General features: G+C 37.6%; 1 protein-coding gene and 1 non-coding gene across 2 annotated transcripts in view; one reads left to right on the top strand and one right to left on the bottom strand.

Moving 5' to 3' along the window:
• TLK1 (tousled like kinase 1) overlaps positions 1-15,307 on the bottom strand; it is a 175,501-nt gene that overhangs the window by 137,257 nt on the left and 22,937 nt on the right. The gene's annotated exons all lie outside the window — the stretch shown is intronic.
• Positions 15-87, top strand: TRNAS-GGA (transfer RNA serine (anticodon GGA)). Its single transcript has one exon. It is a non-coding gene; the product is annotated as a tRNA-Ser (tRNA).

The following is a 15,307-nucleotide window of genomic DNA, read 5'->3' as shown; positions in this document are numbered from 1 at the left end:
AGAGAGCTCTAGCTTCCCTGGTGGCTCAGAGGTTAAAGTGTCTGCCTGGAATGCAGGAGACCCAGGTTCGATCCCTGTGTCGGGAAGATCCTCTCGAGAAGGAAATGGCAACCCACTCCAGTACTCTTGCCTGGAGAGTCCCATGGAGGGAGGAGCTTGGTAGGCTACAGCCCATGGGGTCACAAAGAGTTGGACACGACTGAGTGACTTCCCTCACTTCACCCTGTCCACCAGAACAAGACACAATTTCCCCCACAGCCAATCCCTCTCATAGGAAGCCTGCACAAGCCTCTTATCCTCATCCACCAGAGAGCAGACAGAAGAAATAAGAAATACAATACCATCAGCCTCCAGAACTAATACCACAATCACAGAAGGCTACTCAAAATGAAAAGAAAGGATTATGTTTCAAATGAAGGGACAAGATAAATTTCCAGAAAAACAACTAAATCAAATGAAGATAGGCAATCTCCCCAAAAAAGAATTCAGAACAGTGAACATGAGTCAGGATCTTGGAAAAATAATGGAGAAAAAGATTCAGAAGATGCAAGAAATGTTTTTCTATTTTATTGACTATTCCGAAGACTTATTATTAGACTGTGTGGATCACAACAAACTGTGGAAAATTCTGAAAGAGATGGGAATATCAGACCACCTGGCCTGCCTCTTAAGAAATCTGTATGCAGGTCAGGAAGCAACAGTTAGAACTCGACATGGAATAACAGACTGGTTCCAAATAGGGAAAGGAGTACATCAAGGCTGTATATTATCACCATGCTTGCTTAACTTATATGCAGAGTACATCATGTAAAATGCCAGGCTGGATGAAACACAAGCTGGAATCAAGATTGCTGGGAGAAATATCAATAACCTCAGATACGCAAATAACACCACCTTTACGGCAGAAAATGAAGAACTAAAGAGCCTCTTGATGAAAGTCAAAGAGGAGAGTGAAAAACTTGGCTTAAAACCCAACATTCAGAAAACTAAGATCATGGCATCCGGTCCCATCACTTCATGGCAAATAGATGGGGAACAATGGCTGACTTTATTTTTTGGGCTCCAAAATCACTGCAGATGGTGACTGCAGCCATAAAATTAAAAGACGCTTGCTCCTTGAAAGAAAAGTTATGACCAACCTAGACAGCATATTAAAAAGCGGAGACATCACTTTGCCAACAAAGGTCCATCTAATCAAAGCTATGGTTTTTCTATTAGTCATGTATGGACGTGAGAGTTGGACTGTAAAGAAAGCTGAGCGCCAAAGAATTGATGCTTTTGGACCGTGCAGTTGGAGAAGACTCTTGAGAGTCCCTTGGACTGCAAGAAGATCCAACCACTCTATCCTAAAGGAGATCAGTTCTGGGTGTTCATTGGAAGGACTGATGCTGAAGCTGAAACTCCAATACTTACTTTGGCCACCTGATGCGAAGAGCTGACTCACTGGAAAAGACCCTGACGCTGGGAAAGACTGAAGGCAGGAGAAGGGGATGACAGAGGATGAGATGGTTGGATGGCATCAACAACTCAATGGACATGAGTTTGAGTAAACTCCGGGAGTTGGTGATGGACAGGGAGGCCTGGCATGCTGCAGTCCATGGGGTCGCAAAGAGTCAGATACAACTGAGCAACTGAACTTACCTGAACTGAAAAGAACTAAACAAACATAAATGAACAATAGACTAGAATCAACAGCACAATATCTGAGGCAGAAGAGCTGATAAGTGACTTGGAAGATAGAATGCAAGAAATCAATGCTGCAAAACAGAACAGAGATAAAAACAATGAGAATAAATTAAGATAGCCTAACAGACCTCTGGGACAACATTAGATGCACCAATATTCACTTTAGAGAGGTATCCAAAGGAGGAGGCAGAAAGGATCTCAGAAAATATTTGAAGAGAAAATAGCTGAAAACTTCCCCAACATTGGAAAGGAAATAGTCAACCAAGTCCCAGAAGCACAGAGCATCCCCAGCAGGATAAATCCAAGGAGGAACACACTGAGACACTTGGTAATCAAACTGACAGAAATTTAAAACAAAGATAAATTATTAAAAGCACCCAGAAAAACAGACAACGAACATACAAGTGAAAAACCCATAAGATTATTGGCAGGTTTCTAAACAGAAACTCTAACAAGCCAGAAGGGAATGGCATGATATATTCCAAGTGATTAAAGGGAAGAACCTACAACCAAGAATACTCTACCCAGCAAGACTCTCATCCAGATTTGATGGAGCAATCAAAACCTTTGAGACAAGCAAAAGCTAAGAGAATTCAGCACCACTAAACCAGTCATACAACAAATGATAAAGGAACTTCTCTAGGCAGGGAACACAAGAAAACAATAAGATCTATAAAAAATAAACCCAAAACAATTCACTGAGGAGGGTGACTGCAGCCATGAAATTAAAAGACGCTTGCTCCTTGGAAGAAAAGCTATCACCAACCTAGACAGCATGTTAAAAAGCAGAGACATTAATTTACCAACAAAGGTCTGTCTAGTCAAAGCTATGGCTTTGCCAGTAGTCATTTACGGATGTGAGAGTGGGACCGTAAAGAAAGCTGAGCGCCAAAGAGTTGATGCTTTTGAACTGTGGTGCTGGAGAAGACTCTTGAATCCCTTGGCCTGCAAGGAGATCCAACCAGTCAATCCTGAAGAAAATCAGTCCTGAATATTCATTGGAAGGACTGATGCTGAGGCTGAAACACCAATACTCTGGCCACCTGATGTGAAGAACTGACTCATTGGAAAAGACCCTGATGCTGGGAGAGATTGAGGGCAGGAGGAGAAGGGGACGACAGAGGATGAGACGGTTGGATGGCATCACCGACATGATGGATCGGAGTTTGAGTAGGCTCCAGGAGTTGGTGATGGCCAGGAAAGGCTGGCATGCTGCATTTCATGGAGTCACAAAGAGTTGGACACAACTGAGCGACTAAGTGACTGAAAACAATTAACAAAACAGTAATAGGATCACACATATTAATAATTACCTTAAAAGTAAATGGATTAAATGCACCAGCCAAAAGACATAGACTGGCTGGTTAGATACAGAAACAAGACAATATATATGTTGTCGTGGGCTTTTCTGCTGGCTCAGCCCGTAAAGAATCTGCCTCAACACAGGAGATCTGGGTTCAATCCCTGGGTTGGGGAGATCCCCTGAAGTAAAAAATGGCAACCGATTCCAGTATTCTGCCTGGAGAATCCCATGGTCAGAGGAGCCTGGCAGGCTACAGTCCATGCGGCCACAGAGAGTCAGATATGACTGAGCGATGTAGCACAGCACACATGTACATGTTGTCTACAGGATACGCACCTCATACCTATGGACACTTACAGACTGAAAGTAAGGGGATGGGAGAAAGTATTTCTCACAAATGAAAATCGTAAGAAAACTGGAATAGCAATACTCATATCAGAAAAAAATAGACTTTAAAACAAGACTGTTATTAAGATTCAAAGGACACTACATAATGATCAAGGGTTCAATCCAAGAAGATATAACAATTATATATGCACCCAACATAGGAGCACCTCAACATGTAAGCAAATACTAACGAACATAAAGGGAGAAGTTGACAGTCACACAATAATAGACAGTCACACAATAATTAAAACACTTTCATACCCCACTTTCATCAATGGACAAACCATCCAGACAGAAAACCAGTAAGGAAACGTAGGCCTTAAATAACATTTTAGACATAATTGATACTTATAGAGCATTCCATCCAAAAGCAGTTGACTACACATTTTCCTCAAGCACACACAGAACATTCTCCAGGACTCACCACAAGCTGGGCGTCAAAAGCAAGCCTGGTAAATTTAAGAACACAGATATCATATCAAGCATTTTTTTCTGATCACAACAGTATGGGTATACAGTTAAACTAGAATAAAAAAACTCTAAAACACAAACATGTGGCAGCTAAACAACATGTTACTAAGCAATCATTGGATCACTGAAGAAAAAAAAAAAATACCTAGAGACAAATGAAAGCACAACAGTCCAAAACTTATGGGATGTAGCAAAGGCACTTCTAAGACGAAAGTTTACATCAATACAATCTTAACTCAAGATATAACAAAAATCTCATATAAACAACCTAACCTTACACCTAAAACAACTAGAGAAAGAACAAACAAAACCTGAAGTTAGTAGAAAAAAGGAAATCATAAACATCAGAGCAGACATAAATGAAATAGAGACAAAGAAAATAATCACCAAGATCCATGAAACTAAAAGGTTCTTTGAAAAGATAAACAAGGTTGATAAACCTGTAGACTTATCAAGAAAAACAGAGAACTAAAATCAGTAAAATTAGAAATGAAAAAGGAGAAGTTACAAACAACTCCACAGAAATACCAAGAACCATCGAGACCACTATGAACAACTGTATGCCAATAAAATGGACAACCTGGAAAAAATAGACAAATTCTTAGAAAGATACAGTCTCACTACACTGAACCAGGAAGAAATAGAAAATGTGAACAGACCAATCACAAGCATGAAATTGAAACCATGATTAAAAACTTCCCAACAAATAGAAGTCCAGGACCTGATGGCTTCACAGGTGAATTTTATTAAACATTTAGAAAAGAGTTAACCCTTATCCTTCTGAAACTGTTCCAAGAAGTCACAGAGGAAGGAAAACTTCCCAACTTATTTTATGAGGCCACCATTATGCTGATACCAAAATCAGACAAAGATACCACAAAAAAATTACAGCCCCTATCACTGATGAACATAGATGCAAAAATCATCAACAAAATACTAGCAGTCCATATCCAACAATATGTTAAAAAGATCACACACTGATTACGTGGGATTAATCTCAGGGAAGCAAGGATTTTTCGACATCCGCAAATTAATATGATACATTGTACCAACAAACTGAAGAATGAAAATCATATGATCATCTCAATAGATGCAGAAAAGACTTTGGACAAAATTCAGCACCCATTTATGATAAAAACTCTCCAGAAAGTGGGCAAAGAGGGTACATACCTCAACATAAGAAAAGTCATATATGACAAACCTACAGCTAGCATCATACTCAATGGAGAAAAGCTGAAAGCAAGCCTTTTAAGATCAGCAAGACAGGGGTATCTACTCTCACCACTTTTATTCAGCATAGTTTTGAAAGTCCTAGTTACAGCAATCAGACATGAAAAAGAAGTAAATGGAATCCAAACTGGAAAGAAGTTGTTAAACTGTCACTGTTTGCAGATGACACAATACTATACATGGAAGATCCTCAAAACGCTATCAGGAAACTGCTAGAACTCATCAATGAATTTGGTAAAGTTGCAAGTTACAAAATTAATACACATTAGTCTGTTGCATTCCTATACACTATCAATGAAAGATCAGAAAGAGAAATTCAAGAAACAATTCCATTTACCACTGCATCAAAAACAATAAAATACACAGGAATAAACCTATCTAAGGAGACAAAAGACCTATACTCTGGAAACTATAATATGCTAATAAAAGTAATCAAAGAAGGCATAAACAGATGGAAAGATATACCATATTCATGGATTGGAAGACTCAATAGTGTCAAAATGACTATACTACCCAAGGAAATCTACAGATTCTACGCAGTCCCTATCAAATTGCCAATGGCATTTTTCACAGAATTAGGACCAAAAAACTCAAAACGTGAATGGGGACACAAAAGACCCCAAATAGCCAAAGCAGTCATGAAAAAGAAAAACGGAGCTGGAGGAATCAGGCTCCCTGACTTCAGACTACTACAATGCTCAGCCATCAAAACAGAATGGTACTGGCACAAAAATAGAAATATACATCAATAGAACACGACAGAAAACTCAGAAATAAGCCCATGTACCAACAGTCAGTTAATCTATGACAAAGAAGGTAAGACTACATAATGACTGAAAGACAGTCTCTTCAACAAATGGTGCTGGGAAAACTGGACAGCCACATGTACAAAAAAAGAAGTTAGATCATTCCTTAACTCCATACACAAAAATAAGCTGAAAATGGACTAAAGACCTAAATGTTACACCAGACACTATAAAACTCTTAGAAGAAAACATAGGCAAAACACTCTCCGACATACTCCACAGCAACATCTCTTTTAATCAATCTCTCAGAATAGTGGAAATAAAAGCAAAAATAAACAAATGGGACCTACCTGACCTCAAACAATAAGCAAAAGGGAAAAGACCCACAGATTGGGAGAAAATATCTGGAAATGATATGACTGATAGGCATTAGTCTTCAAAATTTACAAACAGCTTATGACACTTAATGTCATCAAAACAAATAATTCACTCAAAAAATGGGCAGAAGACCTGAATAAACATTTCTCTAAAGAGGACATACAGATGGCCAATAAGCACAAGGTGTTCAATATCACTAGTTATTAGAGAAATGCAACTCAAAACTACGATTAGCTACCATCTCACACTGGTCACAATGGCTAACATCAAAAACTCCACAAGCAGAAGACAGAGAGGTGTGGAGACGAGAGGACGCTGCTGTGCTGCCGGTGGGAGTGGAACCGGCACAGCCACTATGGAGAGCAGTATGGAGGCTCCTTAGGAACTAAAACCAGAGCTACCAGCAGCCCCAGTCTTGGGCACATATCCAGAGAAAACACGGCCTGAAAAGACACATGCACCTCAGTGTGCGTCGCAACACTGTTTATAACAGCCCAAATATGGAAACAACCTAAATGTCCATCCACGGAAGAGTGGAAAAGGAAGACATAGCACGTGTGTGTACATATGTATGTGCACACACATACACACGATATATGATGGAATATTACCCAGCCATTAAAAAGGATGAAATAAGGCTATTTGCAGCAACATGGATGGACCTAGGCAGTGTCATACCGAGTGAAAATAAACCAGACAGAGATGGAGAAATATCATATGACATCCCTTATATGTGGAATCTAAAAAAGAAACGGTACAAATGAATGAACTTACAAAACAGAGACTCAAAGGCTTAGAAAATGAACTCATTATTGCCAGAGGGAAGGGATAGTTAAGGACTTTGGGAAGGTCATATACACACTGCTATATTTAAAATGGATAACCAACAAAAACCTACTGTATAGCACACACAACTCTGCTCAATGTTATGTGCCAGCCTGGATGGGAGGGGGGTTTGGGGGAGAATGGATACATGTATATGTATGTCTGAGTCCCTTCACTGTTCACCTGAAACTATCACAGCATTGTTAATCAGCTATACACCAATATAAAATGTCTTGGGTGTTAAAAATAAACAAATGAAAATTAAAGAAAACAAAAATGACCTTAGTTACTGAATTATGAAAGGTGCAATCATTAACTACGGCTTCTTAAAACCAGATTCCTAAACCAGACACAACTCCATTTTATCAAACATAATTCATTAGAAAACAGTCTTTTCCAGGATCAAAAAGCTATATTTGAGTAATAGGATTATATGCCCCATGTTACTTTTGAATTTTATCAACATATTATTCCTTGCTAATAATAGGAAAAAAGTAGTACCAGACATCATTTACTCAACTGTACATTCATTATCACTCTTTGATGTTTAACAAATTAAGTCAGTAACTATAATGTCTGAAAATTTTCCAAAGGCCAAGAAGGTGAGAGAGTTAATTCTTAGGTGGGTTGATAAGGAGTCCTGGGCCCTCAAGGAGGAGGAAGGGTCTGGGACTCCCAAGGAAGAGAAAGGGACAAATATTTTTTTCTACACTGCTTTGTGTTAGTTACAAAAAAGGTATTTTCTTAAACTGAGTTGTTATGACAACAATCTTTAAGACTAATTTTTAAGCCCAGTGCTAATACACAACAAAACAACTCATCTTGTGCAAGGGTGTATTTTACTGTAAGCTCTGTACTCATGATTATATAACGATGTATCTTGCACTGCAGAAGGACTTGTCTCTCCTTAACTAGAACCTTCTGACTAATCTTGTTAAGATGTATGTTGTGGGAGTGGGTCTGGTAAAAGTAAGGCCTTGATAAGACAGCAGATGGGGCACTCTCCTTCACCCTTCTGATGTCTACGTCAGAAGCTTTCTCTGTCCCTTCTCCACTTTAATAAAACTCTGACACACAAAAGCTCTGAGAGATCAAGCCTGGTTGCAGAGCTAAATCTTCTTTTTCGGAGATCATGAATAAGACATCGTTCACCATAAGCTATCAAAGGCTCAGGCTGTTTCTGGGATTAAACATTGGGCATTAAATTATCCTAGTCAGAAACATTACTAACATAAGTCATGAATTCTTACGAATGACAAACATGATTTGTTAGACTTTAATGTTAAACTCACTCTAATCAGCTTTATAATAATTATTTTATGAAAGGAGAAAGGAGCTTATTTAAAAATACTGTAATTCACTAAAAACATTATTTAAACCCAAACGTTAACTTACACTGGTATAATAGTGGCCCCAAAAAAGCTTTAAAGATTACAATGATCTTGAATGCATTAAAAGCAAAAACATTTCTCCTTCTACTTAAACCTACAACTCCAGATGACTGTTTCGCAAGCTAAACTCTGTACATAACCAACAGGCAATTTAAACAACAGAAAGGAAACAAGGGAGAGAGGAAAGGAGTGAAGAGAGTAAAGAAGATGTAGATTTACCCCAAATTCCCAAACCAAATAAAGTACTAAAAATAAATGCAAGCAAAAGCTTTCTGGAATACTATTCAGCTGTAAAAAAGAATGAAATCATGCCATTTGCAGCAACATGGATGGACCTAGAGACTGTCATACTGAGTGAAATCAATCTGACAGAGAAAAACAAGTATCCTGATATTGCTTCCATGTGGAACCTTAAAAAAGAAAAAGAAAAAGATACAAATAAACCTATTTGCAAAACAGAAACAGTCACAGATGTACAAAACAAATTTATGGCTACAAAGGGGGAAAAGCGCAGTAAGAAGGATACATTGGGAGATTGGTCTGACATATACACACCACTATACACAAAAAAATTAAAGTGAAAGTGAAGTGGCTCAGTCACGTCTGACTCTGCAACCCCACGGACTATAGCCTGCTAGGCTCCTTCGTCCATGGGATTCTCCACGCAATAATGAAGTGGGCTGCCATTCCTTCTCCAGGGGATCTTCCCAACACAGGGATCGAAGCCAGGTGCCCACACTGCAGGCAGACTCCTCACCTTCTAAGCCGCCATAAAGCAGACAGCTAATAAGAACCTACCATACAGCACGGGGAGCTCCACTCAAAACTCTGCGATGACCAGCCCAGGGCTGAAATCTGGGAGAGTGGATATGACTAGTCCACTTCGTCTTACAGCAACAACTAACACAGCACTGTAAATCAACTATACTGTAATAAACATCAACCTTAAAAAATTAGAGAAAAAAAGAACTTTCCATTTCTAGTAATGATGATTAGGTACATCACACCAATCTTCTGACTGAGGAAACCTGAAAAACTGGACTAAATTTTAAAAAGAAAAGTCTGCTTATAGACATAAGGCAGACAATACTTGTTTTTCTCTGTCAGATTATTTCACTCAGTGTGACAGTCTTTAGGTCCATCCACGTTGCTGCAAATGGCATGATTTCATTCTTTTTTATGGCTGAATAGTATTCCAGAAAGCTTTAGCTTGCATTTATTTTTTTAGTTCTTTATTTGGTTTGGGAATTTGGGGTAAATTTGAATCTTCTTTACTCTCTTCACTCCTTTCCTCTCTCCCTTGTTTTCTTTCTGTTGTTTAAATCGCCTGTTGATAGTTATGTACAGAGTTCAGCTTCAGTCCAAAATTCAGGAAACAACATTCCAGAGAGGTGAGCGTGGTATATAGGCTTTCCTGCCTCTGGAGGCATTTGTGGATTCCAAACTTAGTGACTTAGATGCTGAGAATCTAAACAAAACTTTGCCAGCATCATTGAGCTTGTTGTTGTTTAGTCGCTAAGTCGTGTCCAACTCTTTGTGACTCATGGACTGCAGCCTTGCCATGCTCCTCTGTCCCTGGGATTTCCCAAGCAAGAACAGTGGAGTGGGTTGCTATTTCTTCTCCAGGGAATTTTTCTGACCCAGGGATCAAACTCACATCTTCTGCACAGGCAGGCAGATTCTTTACTACTGAGCCATCAGGGAAGTCTTATCACTGAGCTAGCCAGAGAAAAAATGAAATCCAGAGCCACCTCCAAACTTTGAACTGGTATCCCAATCTCAGAGCAAGAATGACTGGGATTAAATGAAGTTCAGCTTTTAATCTTAATCCTTAAAAGCAGTTCAAGAAACCTGAGATTTATAATGCCCCTATATTTCTGCCAAAATTAAATGACTTATAAATCCTCTGTCACAGAAGATTGCTATCATTCAATTAAAAGGCCCCCAAAATATTTCTATAGTTGCCAATTTAAAAAGAAAAAAGAGAAACCCAAAAAAATAACACATAACTGAAAAGGAAATGAAGCATGACCCAAAGGGATCTAGATAATTAAGTTATCAGACACAGACTTTTAAATAACTGTGCTGAAGAGTAAGACTGAGAACTTTGGCAGAGAGCCTGAAACTACAAAGAAAACCAAACTGACTTCTAGAACTAACAAGGAAAAGAACCTAAACCAACTCAGTTGATGAGCTTGATGCATATTAGATATAGCTTTAGAGAGAATTAATGAACTAGGAAATAGCTCAGAAATACAATTTTAAAAAAACACACACAGGAATATGATGATGAAAATACAGAAAAGGGCTTAAGAAACATAGGACACAAGATAAGAAGGTCTAATACATGTAAACTGGAGTCCCAAAAGAAGAGAACACAACTGGACAGGACACTATTTGAAGTGATATGGAATGAGAATTTTACAATACTTTGTGAAAGCCCCTCAAGAGTGCTGTCCAAGAAAACTTTCAGCAATGATGGAAATGCCATCCACCTGCCAATAAGGCAGCCAAGAACTACATGTGGCTACTGAGAACCTGAAATGTGAATAAATGGATCTTTAACTAATAGTTAATGTTTAACTACTGATAGTTAGTTCAACTAATGATAATTAAATAAATAACCACACACAGCTAGTGGCACTGGATAGTGCAGTCCCAAGTCACAGACCTAAGAAGTCATACAAACACCAAGTAGAACAAGAGAAGTGTACCTGGATATATCGCAGTAAAACTGCTTGAAAACCAAAAATAAACTCCCCCAAAACCTGAAAGGCAAAGAGACTACAAGCAGGATTCCATCAAAGCAGCAACGACAGGGCTGACAGTTGATCTCTGAACACAAACAACGGAAACCAGGTCTCAATGGTGTAACACTCAATGTGCTAAAGGAAAATACTGGATTAGCCAAAAGGCCCCTTTAGGTTTTTAAGTAAAAATAAAAGACATATTTTTCACTTTCACCAAGAACTTTATTAAACAACATATTTAACAACATTCACTGTTTTGTTCTGCTACCTTCTGCCATTTTTGAGGCAACTTAATAATCCATCTTCCCAAAGCTTTTTCTCTTTTTGAGCAAAGAACGGTTTCAGGTGCCTTTTACAATCTTCCATTAAGAAAATTTTGTAAAGACCAAAATAAATGAACATCCGAAGGTGCAATATCTGGTAAATATGGTGGATCAATCAGAACTTCTCAGTCAGCCTGTAGCAGATTTTGTCTGGTCATCATCTTGCCTTATTCTGATAGAAGATTATGCATTTTCTGTTGACTAATTCCGGACACTTTTTGTTGAGTGCTGCTTTCAGTTTGCCTAACTGGGAGCAGTACTTGTTGGAATTATACATTTGGTTTCCCTGAAGGAGCTCATAACAGAGTCCTCCCTTCCAATCCTACCATATACACACCACCACCTTCAAGACCAGCCTTCACTGTGGTTGGTGGCGATTCATTTTGCTTGCCCCACAATCTCTTCCATTCCACATTATTCCATAGTGTATCAGCATCTGTCACAATTTGTTTTAAAAACAGAACATTTTCATTATGTTTAAATTGAGAATCACAAGCACAAATATGGTCAAGGAGGTTCCCGTTCCTCCACCCCCTTAACTTATGTGGAACCCAAACATCACAGTGATTAACATAACCAAGCTGGTGCAAATGATTTTCAATGGTTGGTTGATTTGAATGTTTTGAGTCTGTTGGCTATTCCAGCATGGTTTAACATTGACTGTTCTCAATTAATGTCCCAATTTGATCACTATCAACTTCAACTGGTCTACTCAATGGAGGAGCATCAGCAAGCAAGAAATCTCTAACACAAAAGTTTGCACACCACTTTTGATGTGCTTGATCAGTCACAGCACCTTCTCCATACACTACACAAATCTTTTTTTCAGTGTTGCATTTTTACCTTTCTTCAAATATAAAGCACAACATGCCAAAAATGTTGCCTTTCCTCCATCTTCAATACTAAAAAGGCTACACAAAAATTCACCAATTTTGATAAGGCTTTTTTAAAAAATGAGCGCTGATATGACAGTTGTTACAACACAATCTAACAAAATTGCTACTAGAACCATCATACAGCAAACCATCGTACAGCAAACATCCAACAAACTTTTTGGCCAAACCATTTAACTCCCTACCTAGATTCCCCATGTCCAGCCAAAAAAACAACAAACAAAAACACTTTCAAGAATACACATGGAAAAAAGACATTATCAGACAAGCAATCCCAAACAATTCCTCACCAGACAGACTCCAAAATTATAAGAGTATTCTTTAGGAAAATAGAAAATCAACTCAACTAAAAAAAAAGTAATCACATAGAAAATAGAAACTCAACATAACTATATAAAACACCGATGTCTTTTGGGTGCTCAAAAGCACGCATGGAACTAACTACAGAGCAGTGAACAGCACAGAATCCAAGAGGGAAGGGCGCAGTTAATACCTTCTGAGGTTGCTGTGCTGAGGAAGAAGAAAATGTACTGAGACATGCTATACTTTAACAAATCAGGAAAGCATTTTCAATTTCTAGGACAACCACTTAAATACATAAAACCACCAAGAATCAACCAACCAATAAACAAACACAGAAAAGCAGATTGGGATATTATTAAGCTAATTGTGGAAGATAACTTTGCCCTTCCAGTGCATGGAGCATCGATCTGATCCTTGGTCAGGGAAGTAATATCTCACAGTGACATGGCCAAAATATTCATCATCATCATCCAAAGGTAGAAAAGGAGAATGAAAGAAAGTTCAAAGAAACAGTATAACTAGAAATCACGTATTAGAAATATCTATTTAAACTCAAATATATCAGTAAGTATAATGAATGTAAACTTACTAAGTGTTCCAATTAAAACATAAACATGGTCAAACCCATTTTTTACAAAGAACTTATGCTACTTACAAAAGGCTTACAATTTCTATAACCAAAAGTTGCAAATAATAGGATAGAAAAAGGTATACCATGCCAACATTTAAGACCTGAAGCTAACATTATCTGTCAACACTAGTCTGTTGTTTAGTCGCTAAGCCATGTACGACTTTTTTGTGACCCCATGGACGTACACAGCAGGTTCCTCTAGCCATGGGATTTCCTAGGCAAGAATACTGGACTGGGTTCCCACTTCCTTCTCCAGTGGATCTTACCCACCCAGGGATCAAACCCATGTCTCCTGCATTGGCAAGTGGATTTGTTACCACTGACCCACCAGGGAAACCACTTAATAAAGTACTCTATTAGGAAATATCCATTATTACTGTTATCAGACATTTAGTGTTAGTTAATAAAAGGTTTGTTTTAGCAGGCAGAAACAAAAATGCTTAATTTCTAAGCACCTATATAACATATTTGAAATAGATAAAGCAAAAATGACAAAAACTATACAGAGAAACAACAAATCTACAATTGTTTTTTGGACATTTTAACAAACTTTTCTCTGAATAAGAGCAAAGTTAAAAAGTAATGACAACCGTTTTAAAAGGAAACAAACTGGATATAACTGATATACATATTACATGACATCTAATAACCACAGCCAAAAAAAAAAAAACTTAGCCCTATATAAGGAATATTTACCAAGACAGACTATATGCCTGCCATAAAGTAAGTCTCAAATTTTGAAGAACTGAAATCTTATAGATTTACTTCTTACTATGGTGGAGTTAAGATAGAAATTAGTAAGAAAAAACATTTAGAAATACCTCATGTTTAAACATTAAGCAAGATACTTCTGAATAAACCATAGCCCAGTGAACGAAACTAAAAGACGGTTCCATGAAAAGGCATAAACTGGTAAGATGGGTCAAGAAGAGAGACAAGACACAGACAGTGACCATCTAGAATGAAAAAGAGGACATCACAGTAGACTCTAGACAAAGAAAGATCACGAGAGTATTATTTACAATTTTATGCAGACACATTTGAAATTTTACATAAAATGAAGGGATTCTTAGAAGACACAATTTACCAAAACTGATATGAAAATTAAAATTCTAAAGAGCATTATGACATTACAGAAACTGAAGCCATCTACTTAAAATTTCACAGAGAAAATTCCAAGCCTAGAAAGCTTCAGTGAATTCTACCAAGTATTTGAATGATGCTCTAACACCCTTCTTACATAAATTACTTGAGAAAATGGTAAAAGAAAAGGTACTTCCCAACTCATTTTTATGAAGTCAATGTTACCTTGATATAAAACCTAACATTTTCAGAAATGAAGATTAAGCCTGAATGAATCCAAGAAAAAAGATAATGCTTTAAGGAAATAAGAAAAAGGAGGAACAGTTCTGAAATCAAAAGAAATGAAGAGATTAAAAGGATTAAGACAAAGCAACTACTTAATGAGGTAACAGGGATCCAACATTCAGAAAACAAAAGTCCTTAAAGAGCACTACCATACCAGAATAAACAGTAAAAACCACAATTCAAGAAAGCTTTCTTGAAAATTAAAAAAAAATAAAATAAAACTGCTTACTGAAAGAGTACCATGTATACTTAAGAATTCAGCCCAGAAGGCCAACATCTAATTTTCAAAGGCAGTAGTTTATGCCACAAGAAAACAGAGCAACATATTCCAGATAATCATGATAGGAAAATATAAGGTGTCTTATATAGTCAGTAAAATTTATTTTCAGCACATGAAAGACACAAACTGTTATCAAAATGCCCCAAATTAGGAAATATAGCTCCCATGAGCTGTTCCAAAATCTAGAGAACATATTTGGAAGAAGTAATAGACCTATCTCATTCATGAACATAGGTGAAAAATACTAAACAAAGATCAGTAAATTAATCTGAAGAAAAATAAGAGCTCAAAATTAAATCGGGTTTAGTCCAGGAAAACAGGGTTGGTTTAACACTTCAAAAG

Source organism: Capricornis sumatraensis, chromosome 3 (assembly GCF_032405125.1).
Source record: "Capricornis sumatraensis isolate serow.1 chromosome 3, serow.2, whole genome shotgun sequence".
Classification (NCBI taxonomy): domain Eukaryota; kingdom Metazoa; phylum Chordata; class Mammalia; order Artiodactyla; family Bovidae; genus Capricornis; species Capricornis sumatraensis.
This window is presented reverse-complemented; position numbering and strand designations above follow the sequence as displayed.